Source organism: Macrobrachium rosenbergii, chromosome 31 (assembly GCF_040412425.1).
Source record: "Macrobrachium rosenbergii isolate ZJJX-2024 chromosome 31, ASM4041242v1, whole genome shotgun sequence".
In the NCBI taxonomy this organism is placed as follows: domain Eukaryota; kingdom Metazoa; phylum Arthropoda; class Malacostraca; order Decapoda; family Palaemonidae; genus Macrobrachium; species Macrobrachium rosenbergii.
The window spans coordinates 17,559,661-17,580,201 of NC_089771.1; the positions used below are offsets into that span (position 1 = coordinate 17,559,661).

Consider the following 20,541-nt stretch of genomic DNA (forward strand, 5'->3'; position numbering starts at 1 on the left):
TATAATACTGTCGCGGGAGATGGAAATATTGTGAAGTAGCACGGGCGTGGTTCATGATGGCACCCTCCTGGGCGTGGCAGGAGATCCTTTTGAACGGAACGCATCGTGGTCATTCCAATATAAGCGCCGAGGCATCCTCGGACAGGACGCCTGAAATTGGTAGAACCACGTTCTTCTGCTGAGGGTTCTCTTGCTGGCGAGAGGGTTATTTTTTCATCACCAGATCACGGGTGCAGCGGTTCTTATAATAAATTATAAGATTTATTCTCTTACTGTCTTCGGTCGGGGTGACGGTTTTCCATGACGATTTTTCTTCATGGAGTTTCGTTCACGGTACTGGGATATCCGGCATAATTTTTATGTCATCTTGGAGCACCTGCCCCCAAGATGACATAAAGATCTATTATAAGGCCCGATGCATCCCCAGTACCGTGAGGACGGGAACCCATGAAGAAAAAATCGTCATGGAAAACGTCACCCCGACCGAAGACAGTAAGAGAATAAATCTTATAATTTATTATAAGAACCGCTGCACCCCCGTGATCTGCGATGAAAAATAACCCTCTCCGCCAGCAAGAGAACCCGTCAAGCAGAAGAATGGGTCACCAATTTGTATGTCCTGTCCGAGGATGCCCGGCGCTTATATTGGAATGACCACGATGCGTCTGTCTAAAGGATCTCCCTGCACGCCCAGGAGGGTGCCATCATGAACCACGCCCGTGCTACTCAATAGGTCCATCTCCCGCGACAGTATTATACAAAATATAAGTATAATCGGGAGAGCCGTGACCTCGATGTCTGCGCCAGAGGCGCTCCTCATTGCCGAGAGAAAACCAACAATGAATACGACGCAGGAGGCATCGCACCTACCCACGAATTTAAGAAGAATAATGCAGAACACCCGCCAAATCCAACGAATACCTGAAAACGACAACAACCTGAGAATGGAGATGCCCTGATGAGCGAGGCGCCCTTCGAGACAATCCCCCCGACTACGACAGAAAGAGTAGATAATGACATCATTCATCCGCAGCCCAATAGCAGCCAAAACTACCGATGATGTCAGCCGGCATGACATCACGCAACGGCAGGTCAATGGGAACGCTGGAATGAATGATATCTCCCAGGTTGCGAAGATCTGTCAGGATCGAGCTTCGCCGCAGAAATTTGGCTTGAAGTTCGCCGACTGCAACCAATCAGAATTCGCCATCCATGACCCCGCTGAAGCCCGTGTATAAATTCAGGACCTATGCAATCTGCCAGTCCTCTGCTAGCTCCCGCTGGAGAATGACAGAAGAGTCTGTCGAAACGTCGCGGGCAACAATTGTATAGAACCAACTGTATAGAATATATAAAGAAGCAGAATCCAGATTTTTACTTTTCCCCATGAAATGACAAATATAGGCGAGCTGTTAGCACGCACCTCCACTGAAGAGAAGTCCGCAATAAGGAAAATAGAAAAAGTCTTCTACAAAATAATAATAATAATGATTTAACCACAGATTCGTCCTTTCCTTCACCAGTCTTCCAAAAAACAAAAATTTTATTTTGTTTGCTCTATAACCGATCTTTTTCAGTGCTGCACCAGATTCTCTTATATATTTTCGATGACTGACGTAAGCAGAAAATATCTGGAAACAAAAACTCCTAGGTAAGAGGATTACTCAGGTAGAGCAACTGAGAAAAAAACTTCATCCCTCAAATAGTCGTTGCACATTGGAGGCTCTGAAATAGGTATAAAATAATACAAAATATTTTGAATCTGGTTCTGGCAGGTTTCTCTCTATAACATGTTTGTTGTTGGATCTCTGAATATTTTATAAAGGATTTGGAAATCCTTCCAGGAATATATTTAGCCTGGAAAGTAGTTCTAGGGTGGTTCTTTATAGCAAGGTTTTATATTAGCCCCGGTATGCTGTACGTACAAAACCGTTTATTTTCTTTTTGGAGAACTGGTGGTTTTTGTCATCAGTTTCACGTATCTATTGATACACGTTTTTATTATTGCCATATTATTACAAGGAAAAGTATTATATTCCTATTATGATTTGCTTTACAATACATTTATGTGTTATGGTATATATATATATTTGTGTGTATATATTATATATATATATATATATATATATATATATATATATATATATATATATATATATATATATATATATATATATATGTATAATCGGAAATAATATACTCTCAAATATGTTATTACCCGGAGGGGAATTTTTTCAGTTGATAATAAGTTCGTTGTCTCATGGGCTCGAACCACAGAAGAAAAGAACTCAGGAGTACAGTGACTCGCATTAATGGCACTTGATGGCTGTGTGGTTTAATGCGCGTCACTGTAGTCCTGAGTCCTGCCTTGCAGGTCGGAGCCCACGAGACGACGAACTTATTATCAACTAAAAGAATTCTCTATCTATATATATATATATATATATATATATATATATATATATATATATATATATATATATATATATATATATATATATATATATATATATATAATATATATATATATATATATATATATATATATATATATATATATATATATATATATATATATATATTATTTGTGTGTGTACCTAGATATTCCTGGCGCACAGATTGCTACAACAACGGAACGTTAAAATCAAGTGTTGGAAACCGATAGAAAGAATTCTACCACCAATGAGCGCCTACTGTACGAGTATATAGCAAATCAGGGTGACACTTTTTCCGGATCCCTACTCAATCGTTCACTCTTTTAAGGACGATATGGAATGTTTCATAAATATCCCACGAGCAAATACACTGCTCGGAAAAACCATATCAAAATCCTTAAAAAATTACGTGGAGAAAAGAAAAAAGAAACGGAGATAAGCCCAACTGGAAGTAAACAGACGAACCCTGACATTCTGTTGACATTTCATCTCATAATCCATTCGATTATTTACCAACTGAATATAATCAAGCTGTGGGAAGCACTTTCTCTTTTATTATTCAGAGTTATCCGGAAGCTGAGCGATAGAGGATGAAGTTGGAAGTTGGTTCCAGGATTCAGAAGACGTCATTAGTACGACGAAATAACTATAATTACTCCCACGCGTCAACAGAGGGTTTTAATCTTCCGAAGTTCAGTTCCTGCGTTGATGAATTCTTCGGTCAAGTGGAGAGTTAATGAAATGTGTAATGCTTTTTGGATGCTACAACTTAATCTTTAGATTATGTACACCTCATTCTCTCTCTCTCTCTCTCTCTCTCTCTCTCTCTCTCTCTCTCTCTCTCTCTCGTTAATGTTTTTGTGGTTTTTAGATAATTGTGAGTGCTACAGTTTATTCTTCAGGTTGTATAATACTAATTGTTTTTCCTCTCTCTCTCTCTCTCTCTCTCTCTCTCTCTCTCTCTCTCTCTGTTCTTATGGTTTTTAAATGCCTGTGAATGATATAGTTTACTCTTCAGGTTGTAAAATACGAATTGTCTCTCTCTCTCTCTCTCTCTCTCTCTCTCTCTCTCTCTCTCTCTCTCTCATAAATGGTCTTGTGGTTTTTAAATGCCTCTGACTGCTACAGCTTAGTCTTCAGATTGTATAATACTGATTGTTTTCCTCCTCTCTCTCTCTCTCTGTTCTTATGGTTTTTAAAATGCCTGCATCGATAAGTTTACTCTTCAGGTTGTATAATACTAATTGATTTTGCTCTCTCTCTCTCTCTCTCTCTCTCTCTCTCATAGACGTTCTTATTGTTTTTAAACTCTTCAGTTGTATACTGAATGTTTTTCCTTCTCACTGAATGTCTTTTCCCTCCTCTCTCTCTCTCCCTCTCTCTCTCTCTCTCTCTCTCTCTCTCTCTCTCTCGTAAATCTTCTTATGCCTTTGACATCCTACTATTGAACAGACCAGAAAGAAGGATAAAAGCTTAATATTAATTCTCTTTTTGCTGTAAAAATCTCAACGAAATATTCTCCCCTTAACTCGTATTTGTACTCCACGAGGAGGACGACGCACCAGATCCAGGAGAAGGATTCACAAGGGGATTCGGCTGCAATGAATGAGGACGTCTATTGGCCTCGGAGCCTGACCGGGGAAAAGCGTTTCGCTCGGGGCCCTCAGAATTTGTTTTCCCTTTTCTTTTATTTTTTTCTTTGGGAGCGAGAAAGTTTAACTTGTGTTCTTTTATTTACTGTTTTGTGAGTAAACAGTTTATTGTATGGATGTTTACGTAAGTGTAAACTGCATTAATTATGCATATGCTGTAATCTCCATGTAGGCATATTTTTATGTTTTGAGTCCCTGTTTGGTGAGTAATGTTAGTTATTTCCTAGATGCATTTTTAACAAGAGTATAGAAAACATTTGCTGTACAAATCCATTCTTCTTCTATTCATTAATTACAATTCCACTTAAGTTTAAAGTGTTCCCAAGTTACAGTGAATTTCATATTAAATGGAATTCTTGCCTTAATGTTAAAACTTATATATATATATATATATATATATATATATATATATATATATATATATATATATATATATATATATATATATATATATATATATATATATATATATATATATATATATATATATATATATATATATATATATGTATATATATACATATATGTATATGTATGTATGCATGTATATATATATATATATATATATATATATATATATATATATATATATATGTGTGTGTGTGTATGTGTGTGTGTAAAAAGTATATATATATATATATATATATATATATATATATATATATATATATATATATATATATATATATATATATATATATATATAATGACAAAACTTTATGTATCCTAAGGTAAAACTACACCTGCACTTGCCTGCTTCAATTAGCCATACGAAGGTGGTGTGTTTCTACCTGACCCCCATCTTCACTTCATTAACTTTCCAGGTACCTGGATTCCCTGGATTACCTGGATATTCTGCATACACAACAGTGCCTGACACTCTGAGGTATTCAGATCTATCACTTTTATTTTCACAATAAAGTTATATTAATTTTTTATTTTATATATTTATTAATAGTTTTTATTTATACTTTCACAATGCTGATGATTATGTAAGGATATGTGACAATGTCTATTTGTCATACAATATGTAGAAAGCTTCACATGATTCTTGGTGCACTAAGATTCATTTTCTTTGATGTCACAGCCCCCAACAGCCTTGCCGGAACGGTGGCCGGTAATAAAGTCACAGGAAAAAAAAGTCACAGGTAAAAAGCCACAATTGTGGCTAGGAAAAAGTCACAAGAAAAAATCACATTAATTTACAGTCTTTTTTTATTATTTTTTTACGGTAATCCGCAACGGGTTTGTACTAAACACGCCGCAAAAGTGGATACATACCGGGTTAAAACCCCCCGGGGTCACTAACTAGGAAATATTCATGCGCCTTTTTTTGCCGTGACTTTTTTTTCCTGTGACTTTTTTCCTGTGATATTTTTCCTATGATTTTTTTACCTGGATTCACTGGAACAAGGGTCAGTCATTATTATTTTTCAAAAAATTTAAATGTCAGATCAGCTTGGTGCTACAATATTATAATTACCTCTGTATTAGCATCATCTGTGACGCATATCCTGACAAATGGATATAATTCAAAGATTATGATTCACGTTACACCTACATGTTTTATGAGTATCAATTAAAATGTAATTTCCTATAGCATTGTTATATTTGCTAAAAAAAAGATCATTATGAATAATAACTATGATTTGTTTTCTTCATTATCATTTTAGGTCAAGGTCAGGGCAGGTCAAGGGTGAGAGCAGCCGAGACGAACAGAATCAAGATGATCCGAATGGTTATTGCTTTCTAAAAGGTAAGGAGACTGACTGGCTTCAGTCTATATATATACATATGTGTGTACGAATATATATATATATATATATATATATATATATATATATATATATATATATATATATATATATATATATATATATATATATATAATGTATGTATATATATAAAGTCATTAGTGATACGAAATAAACTATAATTACTTCCTCACTAGTCAACAGGGTTTTAATCTTTATATATATATATATATATATATATATATATATATATATATATATATATATATATATATATATATATATATATATAAGTGATAACGAGAATACCACCACCAAATAGTTAATGGTATTGAGTCAACTGCTGCTGTGGGTTGTATGTAGGTAACAGTGTTATGACCTGCAACCCCATTCCATAATATTTAAAATGAAAAAACTATAATAGACTGCACTGTTTCCCTGCGTATTTTTCTGCTCGTAACAATGTGTGTAATAAATCATATGATCTGATTTGCCGTCGCCCAGCTTGGGGTACCCACTCTTGTTACTGACCCTTATTGAAGAATAAAGCATAAAGGCACCTATTTTAACCTCTCTTATGTTACTGTCACATCAAATGGTTGAATTTCAGTGTAAAAATGTCTGTTAAAGCTTTATTGTGATTGATTATTTACTTCTGCGAGTAGAGAAAAATTGCCCAGAATATGACAATATCAAGATAAATGAAAGCGATGAATACTCTTAATGGAGAACCCTCACATTACCATTATTACTTTTATTACTGTCATTATTAAGTAAAAATATTACATGAAAACTCTGGAAAAATTAACTTGGTAGGCAATATATTACTTGGTACGCATCAGACTGAGAAACTTAATTAATAGCCAAACTTTCTCAAGAATAATAAGGTAATAACTTTCAACAATCGATATTACTGCTATTACAGTAAATAAACTCTAAATTAATATAATATAACATTGACAGGATTTATCCAAGCTTGGTATTCCAAAGACACTTAAATTGAAGGCTAAAAATATTTTTACATATAGAATTGCAAACCGCTGGTTCATTAACTACTGTCAAGGGATAGTTTTCGATTCAAACGACGGTACCGTCGTTTTCCTAATCGTCGCCGGCGAACATTTAATGCCCAGATCCATTAACCAGGACGTGCGTTATCCAGTTATTCAAAAAACGATACCCCTAACGCCATCTATTGGTCACCTTTTGGGAAGCTTGTCGGAAAAGATATTCAATTAAGAACCTATTGTGCTTTCGATTCCAAGTTGGAGTAATATTTGCATACAAGTTTGTAGAATAAGAGCAATTGCATAACAAAGATTGCTGCTCAGATATTAATCTCCGAGTAAGACGTGTTCGAAACAGAATTAAAAAGTTCGTAAGGAAATTCACGACTTAGCTTCTGGTGTTAACTAAAATGTCCTTGTCTGAAGGTGAGCGGACATCCAGGTTGACCAACGAATTTTCAATAATCCACGATTTATAATAGACAAATATCCATCTGTTTTGAGGAAAAATCAATGAGAGACGAAATGTTTAATATTGTAATTACTCTTAATCATGATAAGGAGAGTATAGGGCACAGTAATCAATCGATTCCCCTATTATCAGAGTTTATTAAGGTTTGTATTTGTGAATGACGTGGCCACCGAGTATGGTTCCGAGGCGGGTGACAGAACTGTCAACTGGTTTTGTATATATCGCTGCTCGGTCTTATGGAAAACGGTTTAAAGTTTTTATATAAACAGAGAGGTATCACTGTAGTATTATCTATGATATAACATTTGGATGATTGATATCTGTGGAGCTATTTCACGCCTTTTCAGTTTCACCTGCAACACTTTAAGGTTGGCTATTCTGACTACCAAATACCCGCCAGATTTAACCATTACGTTCCTTTAAGATTTGAATTTCCTTGTGGTTTTAGGAAGCTCGATAAATACGATCAACAAAGAAATATTTTGTTAAGATGATTTTCCTTGGCAATACCTCCTAATTTGTAACTGTCAATCAGAATGATTTTAAAAAACCAAATTGTTTAGACTCAGTGGGCACAGGAATGTCAACTTGTAACCATTTTAAATCGTATAAATTTTAATCAGTGTGCAGGATCTTTCGCTACTGTTTGTAAACCGAAAAGACTTGTCTGTAATTTGTCAATTATTTCTATTTGATTCCGCTATAAGTATTTGATTATTTGTCTGAAGTAACATATTACATCATCTTGTTATGTTGGCTATCCTGCGTCCTCTGTAGTCAAGGTCAAATGATTCTGTGTTGCCAGAACGGATGTCGAGATTTTCTTGAAGTCTTTGAATTTTATTGCAAGTCCTACATCTTTGGGCTTCAGTTTAGAGAATAAAAACTTTGTTTTTCATATCTTTATCATATATATTAATACGAAAATTATTCGGGGTCTTGGTAAAAATAAATAACATGATATTTTAGCTATCATCATATCCAAGCTGCTCATATTTTCCGATAGATGTCGGTAGTAAACCTCTTGAAAAAAGGTCACTTCGTACTCATAGTCGTACCATTTTAGTGTCATATATAATGAACTTTTACTCCAATGTAAGTGTTACCAGTGTTGTAATTTTAGTTGGTATATATCTTGTACAAGTCCTATACTTTCCATTATTAGTAATATCCCATTTTACATTATTTATTTGGTATTGCAAGTAATATTATCATACTGAGAAATCAGGGCTTAGGCGAACAGGCACTCAACGTACTCACCCGCAGGGCGGGCAGTGCCGTCAGTGCACCTCATGCGGTGCACTCTAGGCATTACTTAAGGTTCTTTGCAGCGTCCCTTCGACCCCTAGCTGCAACCCCTTTCATTCCTTTTGCTATACTTCCGTTCATATTCTCTTTCTTCCATCTGACTTTCAACCCTCTAACAATTGTTTCATAGTGCAACTGAGAGGTTTTCCTCCTGTTACACCTTTCAAACCTTTTTACAGTCACTTTCCCTTTCAGCGCTGAATGACCTCTTAGGTCCCAGCGCTTGGCCTCTGGCCTAAATTCTATATTCATTCACTTTACGTATTCAGAAGAGCCAAAGATTTCACGAAGAAACGAATGAATTCTCCAGCGCTGTCAGCCATACCTGCACCAAAGGACGTCATTGACGCCTGCAAGCAAAAAAAAAAAAAGGAAAAGAACGAGATTTCGCAATGCTGACGTCAATAGCTTACATAGTTAATCAACTCTGTTCTACAGAACATCATTTTAATATTCAGCGTTAAAATAATACTTCCGTCGCGTGTGAAACTGTCACGAGAAAAAAATGGAATATGTTTGCATATAAGTAATTGTTTCAGCAATGCTTTTCATGACGAATCTGCGAAGTAAAACTGAAAAATTTAATATATTTTGTCACGGAGCAGAAAATACTTTAATGTCGACATGAAATGGATGATAAACGGCAAAGCTAAAACACTCGAGTATATGTCTATTAGGAATATAAAAGCCATATGGTTCTCTGAAATGCTTTCTTTTTTTAATTCCACGGTCGGAAACATTACGCGGTAGAAGGGTAGCATGAAGAGTTGTTACTTTTTCTTACTTACTCTCAGAAATGTTGGTTTGCAAAGCAACTTATAACAACATTAAAAAGTGAAATCTTGGCTTAAAAGGGATGAGAAATGCAGAACGAAGCTTTGTTATGTTTCTGCCACAAATACTCGTTCATATTTCATTGCAAATGTTGCAAGGAAAAGTAGAGTTTGCAGAGTGCTTTTGCCAGTTTTCCATTACTTATTAGTCTTGTAAATAAAGGTTTTACTGCATAAAAACAACTCAGAATTAATCTTTGTGTATGAAAGACATAATTTTGAGTTAGAGAGAGAATTCTCTGGATGATGCAAATCAATGTTGATAACACATTTTCCATATGTAGATACCTGTTACCTGCACAGAAAAATCAGCTTAAAAGATTTAATTTAAAACCATTTAGATAATGATATCTTTGCCTAAAACACCTCATTAAAATTGAATCAGTTACATCCCCAAAACAAATGCAAATAAGAACAAAACAACAGACGCACTCCTCTTTCGTAATCACTCATTCAATTGACACATTAGTGGATTATCATTCCCTCATTTCCGCGACGAACGTAGCGGGCCTTAGGCCTCCACCCGTCAATAGAGAATGCAGGACGCGTTACCTGCACAAACAAATTCTAATTATTTCGTCGCAACGTTAATGAACTGACTCACCTGGAAAGCACAATTCATTTCTCTCGTCGTGATGAAGCTGATGAATATTTTCAGGTTTTTATCAGGAGTGTTGGTCTGGTTGGCTCTTAATCCTTTATCCTCGGTACATGTTTTCCTATTGGGTGTGAATTGTTTTGCTAGGAATGAACTGAAATGTAATAAATGTAATTTTTATATTGCTATCAATTATTTTGTATCTCACGTCGGATGTCGTAGTTAAATAGAGTAGCATCTGCTTTCTTTTGACTGTTTATTATGCCATATGGCATAATTGTGATGGGATTCCATATATAAATATATATATATATATATATATATATATATATATATATAGAGAGAGAGAGAGAGAGAGAGAGAGAGAGAGAGAGAGAGAGAGAGAGAGAGAGAGAGAGAGAGAGATGTAGATTAATATATAGATTAATTTTTACATATATATATATATATATATATATATATATATATATATATATATATATATATATATATACCGTATATACACATATATGTATATATACATGTGTGTGTTTATATAAATTCCCTTGAAAAAATCCTGCGTCTCTTTATAGTACTGTCAATAGTAAAAAACTATGACAGGATGAATATATTTGTAAGTTTGTCAAAATATTGGAAACGAAGACTGAAGGGCCGTTGCAAAGAAAACACCTTCGATACGAGAATCTAAACAGTGACTAGTAGAAGTAGACTACAGTCACTACATTTTATGGTGCCTTGCTCAGCAGAGTTAGCAGACATGGTTGTACCGTATCGTTGGGAATATTTCCTTAATACAAGTAATTCGTGGTCTACATTCTCAGGTTCTGGAAATGACGCAAGTATATCTATATTTAGTCTTTATACCCTAATAGGGTATAGCTAGTCACAGAAAAATAACGAGAAACGGAGGAAAATTGCAAATGGCGTAGCCTAGTGGGTTTGCCTGTACGCTAAATTCGACAGACAGGAACCACGAACGTAAGAAGGAATTAAATAAGCAACAATATGAGGCAGGATGTGACCTAAGTAATAAATGGTTCCTCACAATGTGTGGGGACTTTGCAAGCGAACAATATGTTGCAATGAAAAGAGTGGATTATTGTTGAATGGTACTGTGTAGTGTGTAACAGCAGACATGTTCATATACTGTAGGTGGGTAACACAGCGATTTTAGGGATTGAAACTAAATGCTTTAAGGCAAGAACAACCAGAGAATTGTAAATTAAAGAAATAGGAACAGTCAAGATGTAATTACCTCAGAGAGGTTAGGCATGGGTGAAAGTTTTATAGCAGTGCAGTAAGAGTAGGGAAAGGGAGCAGTTTTAGTCTCGTAAATATACCATTAGTATTAGAAAATGAATGTAATTTAAACACTGTAGACAAACTGGTTAGATCCTAAAGGTATTTAAGGTAGTAAGAAGTTAAAGAGAGTAGGAACTAAATGTTTATATTATGCAGAAGTTAAAGGAATTTGGAGAATTTTTCACTTTATCCCCAGCGCGAAATAATATCTAGGACAAATTTAGCCTCAAACAGCATCCATATCAAGAAGATAAAGACGAACTAATACCCAGTACCTTATTTTTCACATATGTCCAAAGAGGAAATTGAGGATAGGGTGTATCTGACCGAAAGGATTTGATACTATAGAGAAAATGGAGTTAAACAACACAATCAAACACAAACTAGAAGGAGCAAGGGAGGTGTTTCAAAGGCATATTGCTACCATTTACTACCATTACTGGCACTGAGGATTTGGGATTCTTGGTTTTGATTATGTTAACTATGAGGTAAAAGACTAGTTGTGTGTACTGTTAACTTCTGTATTTATTAATGATGATCGTTGTTTCTTGATGACTAGATTAATCTGATGTTTTCTGAGCTTACCTTGTCAGCAACAAACCCCTTACTTGCTTGTAGCCTAGCCTAAGGTAGACTGTGGGTTGTCAAAGCCCCATCCTTGGGGACCAAAAGTTATTTGTGGTTTTCTTGGGCATGGACCCTAATCCCTGTAAATATGGAGGGACAATTTTGATTATAATTAAAGTAACTTCTCATCCATTACTGAAGTCACTTCATCGTGGTATTTTTGGTTGGGTTTTCAACCCCAAATAAGAATCAGTCCTTAAAGGAACCTCTGTATGTGTCCATAAATTGGACTTCCTGTTTTTGTCAGACTATATAAGGCAATGATAATATGGGTTCAGGTTTGTGAGGACTTGTGACTTTTGTACTAAATAATCTGGGCTACTGTGAATGAATAAGTAAGTAGTTTTGTTCAAGTAAATCATTCAGTCAATTCACTGGAGGAGGTGCTTAAATTTGTTTATAAGTCAAGGTCAAACCTCATTTCTCTTCTGATTTTACTATTGTTATCATTAGTACTATTAAGTCAGACCACTGAGTCAGGCTATGTACAGTATGAATGTTTGGTTCAAGTTGGAGTAAGAAAAAGTTGAAGAGGCGATACGGACAATTGGGAAGGGAGGAGAGGAGGTGGTGGAAAATGACAGGCTGGTGTTTAGGCAAGGCACTGAATGAAGTAATTTATGTATGATGCTTTTACTGAGATTTGTGATTTTTTTAAATTAAGTTTTTCACACGAAAAATATTTAGTTTATATGACATAAGCTTCATTTATATAATTATGCATTATGGACATTTTGATTAAAGTGGACTTGATCATGCATAGCTTTATCAGTAGGGCTACTGTTGGACTGGACCGTAGATGGCAGTGAAAAAACAGTGAAGATTTTTTGTAGTATTCCTGACTACTAGCTGCACTGGTTTCCATCTTTAAATTTTCTGTTTCATCTGGTTTCTTCCCATTGTGGTACTCAGTTGGTTTCATCTGGACTTATACAGTTTGTGGTACTAGACCCAAACTTTGTTTATGGCTTGATAAGAATTCACAGCAGCATGACCTTACAGTTTCTTAACTGGGGAGAAGGGCAGTTTTAGGAGGCCCAGATATCTCTTACTAAGTCATCAGCAGCCTATGTCTGGTTCCCTATGGTCATAGCTTGTGTGAAAGGGGTCTTAGCCTCTGGTAATGTATGTATACATTTGGTCTATATGACAAAGGTCTCTGAGCATATGAGTACATGTATAGCCTCTAGGGCAATGTCCAAAAGCATGATGACGTGCCCCTTGTTTTCTGTAGCTCATGAGTGACTTCTAAGCCGTTAGTTGTCCAACTACTTTAATGTTTCATTACTCCTTTGGGTAAGCCTTACCGAAGGTTAGAAAAAGGATTGAATGGTCTGGTGAAATTACTTGATGACAGTAACAGTACTAATACTAGTAATATAATAATTATCATTTTGTTTATGTAAGAGAACTCTTGTATAAGAATATTGAGCAAAATTCAACCAATATTACACTTAGGGAATAATGTGTTAGGACATTTATGTAAACTGTAAGACTGGGGTTCTTAGAAAGTAATTTACAAGATAGGGTAAATATGAGTTTTGTATCTGATACTAATTTATGGCTGCATTCCAGGTTCCCTGGTTGATGAAGATGGACCTTTCGAAGAAAATACATCTGCATTGTGAAGACTGGATTCAAACGATTTTTCCTACTACCTTTTATTTATTTTTTTGTTGAAGATTCTTTCTCAACTTAATTTTGCTCATATGTACATTAATATAAGTTACAAAACCTTTTATTTGCACTTGTGCCTTAGCTTTGAGCAATTGCAGTGAAATTTGGTGTTTGAGCATAAGATGAAATTAGCAGTAATATTTAGAAGTGTGTGTGTGTGTGTGTGTGTGTGACTTACTTCCTTCCCTCCCACCTCCTGGTGGAACCGTGTCTTCCTTGTTAGTGACATGATTCCTTGTCCTTTGTTCATAGTTGCCCATGCCTTCTCTAAGTCTGTTGGTGAACTTATTGTATGGCAAAGTCTTAAATTCCAACTATTGGTTTTGAGTGAGTATTTTGTTTACCCAGAGTTCGTGATCAAAACTCAGTCTTTTAGTAAATATAGTTTCTTTCTTGGACTCTGGCTGCTTTTTCTGCACAGCTTTTTTCTTCTGCTAAAAATATACTACTTTGCCCATGAAGGGGCATAAGGATGCAACTCCTACCCCCTATTGTCTGATACTACCATCGTCTCGTCTGTTCCTGACTCTTCCTGTTTCGAAGAAATCTGTTTCATATTGGCTTTTGCAGGTTATTTCACTAGCCTATTTGGGTGTTTTACAGGAGATAATCTCATATCTAAAGATCAATACTAAGGAAGTTGGCTCTCTCTTGTTACTTAGCTGCCGTTTAGATGGAGGAAGGTTATTTTAAGATTAATGGGTATATAAAAATATATGTAGTTGTAAAAAACATCACTTCCCAGGGTGACTACAGAATGGGAACGTGACTCACCTGGGGCAGCTTTCGGATAGCCTTCTTGTGAGGGTCAGTGATGCTGGTACTCATGAGTTTCCCCATTGTTGCTATTTATACATTTCCATTTCGTTCCTAGAGTGTCTATCATTGTCATTTTGTTTTGTATTGTCTTCCCTCCAGTATGTATTTATTTCACATAAGTGCATTCTATTCTATGGAAGTTTGTGTCACAAGTCAGTGAGTTTTATGTTTATTCCATAAGAATGTTTGCTCGTTATTGGTAATAATCAACTTTGTCTTTTTAGGACCTAATTGTGGAAAGAACTTGACACCCTCTAGCTCCTAATCTTACCCCAACTCTTGATTGTATCTGCCTTTCCCTTGTATAATTTCTTCTTTCCTTCATGATTTTATTCTGTTTTCCTCCGAAATGCAAAGGCCATTCCCTCAGCTCTTCTAACGGGTGCACATTTCTCGTCCACTGAAAGATTTGTGAAGGAGCGTAACAAATAGACAAGTTGGGGAATTTCCCAAGCAATGGCGAAACCCTGGTCTTCTGTAAATAACTCCTGTATTTGATTTGTCTGCTCTTAACTGAGGTTTTAGACACAAATGAAAATAAGAGGTTTTATTTCAAAGAAGCAATGTCAAGATAAATTTAGAGAGTAAATTTCTAAGGTTTTGTAAAGCTGCCATTTGTAAATGTATTAATGTGTACTACATTATAACGGCAAAATGGTATAAATTTAAATATTTGGGCTGTCGACACTTATTTTCGATTGTTTTTTTATTGTATAACAGACAAAATGCTTTCATTTTAATAGTTCGTAGCTTACAAGCAAGAAATTACTTTTTAGCCAGCAGGCAGAGTAATAATATATGTACCGTGGTTTTTGGCACATGTCTATAAAAAGTTAGCGAGGATGGCAAGTTGATAGTGATGTACACACAGCTTGCACTTTATGCAGTTGTTGTTAAACTTGAATCTTGTCTGGTTAGTATAGAAATCTTAGGTTTTGTAAAAAACGAAGAACTGATAAGTAAAACAGGTTTAGTTATAGTGCAACTATTTAGACTTCCAAAATATAAATGTCACTTATAATAAATATCAATTAATAAGTGCTCCTTAGCCTTACAATTTCAGTAAATTAAATGTAATTTAGAGAATCGGAAGGTTGGTAAAGACACCTGGCTCTGTAAAACAAATATAAAATTGTTCTTTTCTGCTTTTATTGTTAATGAGGGGGTTATTGTATTTTGGCCATATTGACATTTCAAACATATTAGAGATGGTATTCCAAACCTAAGGGAAGTGTTAGACTTGTCCATAGGATGGAAAATTTCATAATGAAAGGCATCGTTTTAGATGTGCAAAAAAATCTGCAAGTCGTAAATGTAAAGGGTTTCATTTTCACAGAATTAATCTACTCACTTTGCCTATAAAAGCAAAACTTTTCTGGCTATCTTGTGAGAGTCAAGAACTGAGAAATTGTAATTTATTGTGGTTAAGCTATTGAATGCTAAAGACCGATAATGTTCTAAAGCCTAAATATGTATGAAGAAATTTTATAGTGTCCTTCCATGTCTTCTTGTTCCCATGTTGTCCTGGTCATCTTACCTCTTTTACCACGTGACACCATATCCTCTAGATCTTAATCACCTGCGTACCAGCCTCTCCATATCTCTCTGCTCTGTCCTTATCTGTGGCAAGATCTTCTGTAAACAATGCTGCCACAAAATTGTTCATTTGTTGTCTCACATTACCAGTTCCTCCTCCACTTTTCATGTTCACTGCGATCATGTCTGTTCTTTTACGGTAACAAATTTCTTGTACATGCATTGTAAAATTACACTATTTTTGCTAATATTCAATTGATCTCTTTCCATTATATCGAGACTGTTGGCTACTGTTTTCTTTTCATAAGTTCCCTCTCAGTTCCAGCCTCGTGGCCTAGTCAGTTACTAGGATAACAAAGCTGCTGCACTTCTTTCAGAATCTGTTCCTCACTTAACATAATCTTCCCCAACCCTTCACGACTTCAGTATTAACTCTTGTGTATACTGGAAATTAAAAAATTCTCTGACTTCTTTTAAACTTTGGTATTCTGGTAGTCTGGATACTTCTTGGTACACCATCTGTTACATTCGATGCATAATATGACAATATATGGCCACCATGTCCTTTGAATAGACTTGACCACTTCCCAGACCATACCTTTTCCTCTGTTCCTCTCCTACCGTCGTGACCTTAGTTTAGCTTACTTTGATTGGCCATTTTCTGTTCTCTATTCAACCATTCCAGCTCCCTATTTTCACTCTCTTAATAGCTGAATGGCCAAACGTGCCTACTGTAGGTGCCTAAGTTTATATATCTTTCAATCAGACTGTTCTCTTTTCTAATCTCCTGTCTTTTAGAAATTTTTCTGAGACCCACTTCCTATTTAACAAACATTTTTTTTTAAACCTTCAGTCTAACATTAAAACCAGGTCATTTGCATACATAAACTTCCAAGAGCCTCTCTTCCTTCATTACTTGGCAGCTTCCTCTATTACTAAGGCAAATAGTGATGAGCTCAGTACTGACCTTTCATAGACACCAACATTTATCACCATTGTTCAGGACATAATTCTAGCTGCTTATGCTCGAATCTTGGGTTATGATAAAGGACCATTCCTTGCTCTGTTGGTCATTCTGGTACCAGCTGTTTTTCTTAATACTTTGTCAAATACGTTCCTAGTAAACTCATCTTTTGCATGTACAGTACTTGCTTAAAATAAAATGTATAAAACGTCAGTTTTGCGTACCCTTGTCATGGGAGCTAACAGACAATTGTCAATTCTAAGACCAACCTTTCCCTCCTTTTTGAGGAGGGGGGGGGGATTTAACATTTAACAATATCTGCTTTTTCTTATGGAGGACCAAAATGTGTTTCTGCAACAGGAAAAGGAATTTACTCTATTTTTACGCAACGAAAAAATGTTGAGGTCTCACACTTATAAATCTGGGATGGACGTGAGAAAACAGGGATTAGGGAAATATAGGGCTTAACACTTCCTTAAGGTTCTTTTGTTTTAATCAGACTTATTAAGATATTGTTGCATGTCTAGCCACAGGGCATTGTATCACCGGCCAAAATACATCATACTCTACTCATCTGGTTCAGTTCGACTTATATTTCAAGATATTTGCTATTTCATGCAATGTCCCTGCTATTTACTCTCTGCATCCAGTATGAGGAATACGTCATCTTTACTTTATATCCACGAAAGAAAGAGGAAAAACACGCAGTCTTGAATTTTAACTTATCTTGCTTAATCCTCTTTCCAAACTTTTTCACCAAACAGAATGAAAATGAATGGTTTTGACTGCGTGGGTTTTCCTTCTCCCGCCATCACAAAAGAATAAATTTTACTTGAGTTCTTTTCAGAAATATGGAAAATGTTTGTCGGGTGTAATGCGCCTACGTAAAATCGTCAAGGTATGTCATAATTTGTAACGTAAATAATTGTTCATAATCAAAGATTTTCAAGTTTTATAATGGTACAGCGTATTTTCTCATGTCTTAGGTGACAACAGTGTTATTTTTTGTAAACTGGTCGTTGGCTATGACTTGCTTATTCCTGTGAAAATTAACTATGTACAGTATGGTTCAAAGATCGTATTTTTGTGTATATTAACTATGTATAGTACGGTTTAAAGGTATTTTTGTATAAATTAACTATGTACTGTATGGTTCAAAGATCCACAGTTGTATGTACAATTGTACATTTGTAACTAACAACAGATTTCTCGTGTTTTTCAGTATGTCTCTAAAGCTGAAAGCTGAGAAAGCGTATTGAAAAATATGCAAAAGCTCCTGTTGTTATAGTTACAAATATATAATTGTATTTATAACTGTGGATCTTTAAAGCATAACAGAAAAATCACGATATGCTGCTCTATTTGCAATATATATAGCATGATAAAATAAAAATCATCTATTAACCGGACGTTCATTTATTTAAATCCAAAAAATACATTTTCATATTTGGAGATGGTTACTCGTAATAATGATAAAAAAAAATGGGTCAATTTTTTTTACCCCTCGGAGCCAGCATTGCAATGCCCGAAGGAGGGAGAGTCCTCAGCAGGAGGCATAATCAGTCAGTTAACAGCTTCAGAGCCGAGTCAAAGGGCTGTTTCCTAAGCTGACAAGCTGATTATGGAGGTGGGAGAAGCCTTACGTAGTACCCTTACGCTGTCCCAGAAGTATTCCGTTTTCTAAGACAGCTGAAGAATGGTAGACTCTCTCAAATGTAACGGGAAAACTGTTATGTATGGGAAGTCCTAGGGAGGGGGAGGGGTATTGTAACTACTGAGACTTGGCTTAGCTTACGTTCACTCGTATGGCAGATTCCACGCAAGCCAGCATAAAGTGTGTAATGAAATATGGAGCCATAGAACCGTAGAGTTTTACTACCAGAATTTTGTTCCATGAGCAAAGTGGCCAAAGAACCCAAGACCAATTCCTCTATGAATAAAATACGACAAAATCTTCGGGGTGTAAACATACATCTTGACCTTCAGTTCTCTGTTTTCGTTGAGATATCAATACGCAGACGAATTTCTCTTTCGTCTTGTTACAGAAAACGAGGCTTGTATTCACCCTCATAGAAAACGGAGGAATAATAAGCTAAAGACACTGTTTAGGATATTATATTCTCGAGACAATTAGCCATTTAACACTGACTTTGTACCTGACAGAGTTCTTGACTTAGTTCAGTTAAGGATGATTTACTCGTAAATACTAGTTGATATGGCTATTTTCTCCTTATTTTAGAGATATTTGTATACAAAAGACTTACTTTTTTCAATACGGAGTTGGCTAAACCAGCGAAGTACAGCTGAGCTTTTTAAATCTGAAATTTCCAATTTTCGCTTAATAGTTCTATCATTAAATTTCGTTCCTTCAAATACCTTTGCCTTTCTCACGTAATTTTGATGATACAATGCGTTTAATTATAACTCGTAAAACACCAAACTCCATGATTAGACGGGCACTTTCTTTTCACCATGGGCAGTGTCACAAATTTACACAAAGAACTTTGATTATTTACCGATTTTTATAGTACTTTTTGCTGATCAGGTTTCAAATTTGCTGCTCTCTCATACTTAAGTTAAAATTTTACTTTACATTTTTTTCTTATATTAACATTTAAGCTCATTTTCAGATGATTTCAATTGCATTTCTAGGCTCAGGCTATTAACATTACATGCACCTAAAATATTTAGCTATTTAGAACTAAATTTTTGTAACTTCAAACCTAATTGATTTTTAAACATCACTCGCTTAGTTCGGTGCAATACTGATTTCTATCATCAGATGTCTTCCTGAATAACATGATTTTCAGAAGAAAAATAAACAAAAGTTAATTGACTTTACTTCAAATCAAAAGTCATCCTCCGGTCTTTGTTACAACAATAACAATTAAGTAAACTAAGGCACATGCAAACTCCCCAGAAGCAGACAAGTGACCCAAATGCCTTCAATAACTCGTCTTGTGGTCCCATGACACCATTCAATGTAAGTGATTGAGTCGGGTAAATGGTCAGAGACGTGCAAAGCTAATGTCCTCCTGCCCCGTTCTTCCGCCCCCAGCAGGACAGAAGGTCGGACTAACGTCGCCTTCACCGTACACGTGGACCACCGGGCCAGTTTAGGTTCTGTGTGATAAGGCCTTACAAAGTTCATCTCATTGACAGTAATTAGGAAGGAATGTCTAGCACCTGATTTAGGACATTCCTTCGGGTGTTTTGAAGTTAGTGTCTTCTAAAAGTCTTTCAGAGTCCAGGTTTTACAAATCAATGAAAAGCAGTTTTGTACTGATCACCAGAACAGGGCTACAAGACTAAGAACAGTCATTTCATATTTCATAATTCATAACCAAAAAACCTCTCAACTGACATATCTTCTAGGTCAAAAACTCTCTATAACTAACACTTTGCAGGCAAAAAAAGTCTCCCCAATTCACAGGCTTTCTAGATAAAAGCACACTCCAGGTAAAATACTTTCATAGTAAAAAAAAAAAGAACAAAAACTCCTTCCAGTTAAAATTCAAACTAACCCTTTTTTGACATTCTGCACTATCTCGGCAAAA

The 20,541-nt window shown here is 35.6% G+C and overlaps 1 long non-coding RNA gene across 2 annotated transcripts; it reads left to right on the forward strand.

Annotated features, from left to right (window-relative positions):
• The first annotated feature begins 10,795 nt into the window (after positions 1-10,795).
• On the forward strand, positions 10,796-18,389 carry LOC136855379 (uncharacterized). 2 transcript variants are annotated; one of them, XR_010858004.1, is made up of 2 exons: positions 10,796-10,898; positions 13,564-18,389. It is a non-coding gene; the product is annotated as an uncharacterized lncRNA (long non-coding RNA). The 2 variants fall into 2 exon arrangements; XR_010858003.1 differs by lacking the exon at positions 10,796-10,898 and adding an exon at positions 11,653-11,849.
• Positions 18,390-20,541: the final 2,152 nt, after the last annotated feature.